Source organism: Oncorhynchus gorbuscha, linkage group LG10, assembly GCF_021184085.1.
Source record: "Oncorhynchus gorbuscha isolate QuinsamMale2020 ecotype Even-year linkage group LG10, OgorEven_v1.0, whole genome shotgun sequence".
Classification (NCBI taxonomy): Eukaryota; Metazoa; Chordata; class Actinopteri; order Salmoniformes; family Salmonidae; genus Oncorhynchus; species Oncorhynchus gorbuscha.
The window spans coordinates 85173445-85178444 of NC_060182.1; the positions used below are offsets into that span (position 1 = coordinate 85173445).

A 5000-nucleotide genomic window follows, 5' to 3' on the forward strand; every position below is an offset into this window, starting at 1 on the left:
CAGACAACTCCTGCCAGTCTGCACAGAACAGGCTGCTACACATAACACCTGGAAACTCTGGCATTTTACTCCTCATGTTAAACCAGTTAGTAATTTACCCCCAACAACAGTGGCTCAACAATAGAAATAGTATCACTAGAACGGACGTAGCCCCTCAGACCACTGCAGTTTGACTGCAATCATCATGAGTGATTCTGTACTGAACAAAAATATAAACGCAGCATGTAAAGTGTTGGTCCCATGTTTCAGGAGCTGAAATAAAAGATCTCAGAAATGTTGCATATGCACAAAAAGCATATTTCTCTCAAATTTTGTGCACAAATGTATTTACATCCCTGTTAGTGAGGAGTATTTCTGTCTGTAATAAAGCCCTTTTGTGGGGGGAAAACTCATTCTGATTGGCTGGGTCTGGATCCCCAGTGGGTCTGTGCCCTCCCAGGCCCACCAATGGCTGCGCTCCTGCTCTGTCATGTGAAATCCATGGATTACTGACTAATGAATTTATTTAAATTCACTGATTTCCTTACATGAACTGTAAAATATTTGAAATTGTTGCATGTTGCGTTTATATTTTTGATCAGGAGGCTATAGGTTCAACAATGATTGACACTGTCAGGAGGCTATAGGTTCAACAATGATTGACACTGTCAGGAGGCTATAGGTTCAACAATGATTGACACTGTCAGGAGGCTATAGGTTCAACAATGATTGCCACTGTCAGGAGGCTATAGGTTCAACAATGATTGACACTGTCAGGAGGCTATAGGTTCAACAATGATTGCCACTGTCAGGAGGCTATAGGTTCAACAATGATTGACACTGTCAGGAGGCTATAGGTTCAACAATGATTGACACTGTCAGGAGGCTATAGGTTCAACAATGATTGACACTGTCAGGAGGCTATAGAGGTTCAACAATGATTGACACTGTCAGGAGGCTATAGGTTCAACAATGATTGACACTGTCAGGAGGCTATAGGTTCAACAATGATTGACACTGTCAGGAGGCTATAGGTTCAACAATGATTGACACTGTCAGGAGGCTATAGGTTCAACAATGATTGACACTGTCAGGAGGCTATAGGTTCAACAATGATTGACACTGTCAGGAGGCTATAGGTTCAACAATGATTGACACTGTCAGGAGGCTATAGGTTCAACAATGATTGACACTTTCAGGAGGCTATAGGTTCAACAATGATTGACACTGTCAGGAGGCTATAGGTTCAACAATGATTGACGCTGTCAGGAGGCTATAGGTTCAACAATGATTGACACTGTCATGAGGCTATAGGTTCAACAATGATTGACACTGTCAGGAGGCTATAGGTTCAACAATGATTGACACTGTCAGGAGGCTATAGGTTCAACAATGATTGACACTGTCAGGAGGCTATAGGTTCAACAATGATTGACACTGTCAGGAGGCTATAGGTTCAACAATGATTGACACTTCATACACTTCTGTCAGGTATACACATTGCATATTTATTTCAGGTTTGAGTACAATACAAAAATATTGGTTAAATAAAAGCTCTGTGTTGAAACATTAACTATTTTGTTTATTTCAAAATATAGTAACAAAATAGAGTATAATATTTTAATGTTTTACAAAAGCTTTGAATCTTCATTCCTGCCGACATGTGTGTTTAAAAGCCTTTCATTTTTGTAAAGCAGATACTATTTTGCATAACACACTTTTCCAATCTAAGCTAATTCCATTTTGAATACATTTAGCAGAGCACTTAGTAAAGCTACTCCTGCCCATAACACACTGCAGAGGAATCTAATTAGGGGTTGCGAAATTCTAGTAACTTTCCAAATATTCCCAGATTTTCCAGAAATCCCAGTTGGTAGATTTCCGAAATCCGCAAGGAATAAGCAAGAAATCCAGAATCCTCCAAGGATTTTTGGAGAACCTGGGAATTTTGTAAATTACCGTAACCCTAAATCTGCTACGGTACATTATAATATTCAGACCTAGCCTGATGCCAGGGTCTGCTTAGCTAACATTCCACTCATTGAAGGCTACTCTGTGTCAAGGAGTGTAGCTATAAAGACTAGCAACCGGGCTAACTGTGACCTTCATCCCCCACCACTATCCTTCTCCTATCCTTGATTCCCAGTTCCTTTCAAGAGGAGCACTTCTTTAGGTTCAAGTGAAAGTCCACATGTATGACTACAGACATACAGTTCATGGCTGGTTAGGCATTTGAACCTGTGTCCATTGTAAATGGGTGTATCTGATTCTTACTCAATATAGCAGTGCAAGTAGCAGAGTTGGCAGGAAGGCCCACTGTTGCCATTGCTACTCAAAAGAATGCAGCATATTACCCTGTGGTATAAGTATGGTGATATTTTGTGCTATATATTGTATTTAAGTTTAACATTCATTTAAAAGCCTCCTAAGAGCTAGATATGTTGGATAAATATATTGAAGAAGCGCATTGCATAAGTTGTTTATAGATAACAGTAGACTGGTATAAATATTCAGTTCAAATCCAGCACACACTCAACTGTAATACTATGTATGCCTTCAAAGCAGTTTTGTACAAGTAGGGCCGGCATGCACTATCCTTCTATTCTTCCTTAAGAATAAAGTTGTTCAGTCATTTAACGTTCACGATGACAGACGAAGACAGCCCTCTGAGACCTTCCCAGACAGAGAACAGACACAGATTATACTTCAACATTCTGAGACGAGACAGGCTTCAGTCGAACTAACACACGCTGTCCCCCACTCCCAACAAAAGCTAACTGTTCAAATGTAATCAAATTTAAAACATCGGCAAGCTATTTGTGGGTTATAACCTCGTAAAGACGTGTGTGATAAAAGACTAATAGAATAACTGGATTTGGTCTCCATTTCCCTAGCAAACCTTAGGTCAGTAAAACACACGTACAGGGACAAATAGAAAAGTGAATGAATGACAGAAGTCCACACTGGACCACAGGATCAGTGGGAGTGAGGAGAGAGAGGGAGGGGGGAGAGGGAGGGGGGAGGAGGAGAGAGAGGGAGGAGAGAGAGGGAGGAGGGAGATGGTAGAAAGAAAGAGAGGATGAAATAGAGGGGGAGAAGGGGGAGGAGGAGGAAGGAGATGGTAGAAAGAGAGAGAGAAGAATAAATAGAGGGGGAGAAAGAGGGGAGGAGGAGGAGGGAGATGGTAGAAAGAGAGAGGAAGAAATAGAGGGGGAGAAAGAGGGGAGGAGGAGGGAGATGGTAGAAAGAGAGAGAGAGGAAGAAATAGAGGGGGAGAAAGAGGGGAGGAGGAGGAGGGAGATGGTAGAAAGAGAGAGAGAGGAAGAAATAGAGGGGGAGAAAGAGGGGAGGAGGAGGGAGATGGTAGAAAGAGAGAGAGAAGAAGAAATAGAGGGGGAGAAAGAGGGGAGGAGGAGGGAGATGGTAGAAAGAGAGAGAGAAGAATAAATAGAGGGGGAGAAAGAGGGGAGGAGGAGGAGGGAGATGGTAGAAAGAGAGAGAGAGGAAGAAATAGAGGGGGAGAAAGAGGGGAGGAGGAGGAGGGAGATGGTAGAAAGAGAGAGAGGAAGAAATAGAGGGGGAGAAAGAGGGGAGGAGGAGGAGGGAGATGGTAGAAAGAGAGAGGAAGAAATAGCGGGGGAGAAAGAGGGGAAATAGAAACAGAGGGGGAGAGAGAGGGGAGATAAAAAGAGAGCGCGAGCGAGCAACAGAGAACGAGGGGGAAAAGTCAAGGTTGAGAGGTTCATTGCATCATTTTAAGAATCTGCTCAAAAAAGGCCCCTCTCCCATAACAGCGGCTATTTCCATCTTATAATCTGGGCCCTGCTGAACATTACGTATAAAAACCAAAGTAAATTTGGCATCTAGAACATTCTGTCTGTGGTCCAAGAGAAAGTCAGGGGCCATAGTACAAGGCTTTATAATTGCTATATTCACCAAACGGTTTAACTGTGCCAAGGGATCATTACGAAAGTGTTCAAATATAGCATAGAACCTTGAGAAAGGGAAGCATATGGTTGAAACATGCCTACAGTACAGTAAAGTACAGTACAGTACAATTAGGATGTATATTTGGACAGTCAGAAGTGGGACATCCTGTATACCATTACTGACTGATTTGCTTAATTGTCATCGGTATGTGTTAGATTTGAGTTGACTCATGATAGAACAGATATTGAGTTTCGGTGGACATGAGAACATCCTGCATCTAGAATGTCAACTATTCCTGATCTTTGAAGCGCTAGACTGTCATTAACTCAGTGCTACAATTGATAAAGGTCATCTGTGCAACAGGCATCATGTACAGGTTCAAAATAAAGCTCTAAAAACATTTTACACTCATCCAAGAAGAAAAGGCATGTTATTTATCAGGGTTAAAGGCAGTTTAAAAAAGCATACTGTTATTTATCAGGGTTAAAGGTAGTTTAAAATAGCATCATGTTATTCATCAGGGTTAAAGGCAGTTTAAAAAAGCATCATGTTATTTATCAGGGTTAAAGGCAGTTTAAAAAAGCATAGTGTTATTTATCAGGGTTAAAGGCAGTTTAAAAAAGCATCATGTTATTTATCAGGGTTAAAGGCAGTTTAAAAAAGCATCATGTTATTTATCAGGGTTAAAGGCAGTTTAAAAAAGCATCATGTTATTTATCAGGGTTAAAGGCAGTTTCAAAAAGCATAATGTTATTTATCCGGGTTAAAGGCAGTTTTAAAAAAGTGTTATCCACGCCATTCTTTAAAATGGCAGCAAACCATGATCGGTATTTTTGGTATATGACAGATCACACTCAGTTAGTTATCTAAGATATCTAAGACCATGTAAGCATCATTTCACCCCTTAAATAAAGGCAATAATAATCCACCTCCTTATCCCACATCACCTCCGCTCACTACTCCAACATTATGCTAAGTGTTTGGTGGCCATTAGCTACTGTAGTAGTGTGAATAGGAGTGTGGAGTGCTGTTCTCTGTGAAGTGCTGCCAGCCTGTGTGATAGAGGATCTGAATTGGCCTGACTGTGTGAG

General features: G+C 41.2%; 1 protein-coding gene across 1 annotated transcript in view; it reads right to left on the minus strand.

Moving 5' to 3' along the window:
* Positions 1–3576: 3576 nt before the first annotated feature.
* The window catches only part of LOC124046961 (nesprin-3-like), a 67698-nt gene continuing 66274 nt past the window's right edge, over positions 3577–5000 (minus strand). The window contains exon 20 of the mRNA XM_046367710.1: positions 3577–5000. This exon is cut by the window's right edge and continues 338 nt beyond it. The gene's annotated coding sequence lies outside the window, so the exon portion shown is untranslated.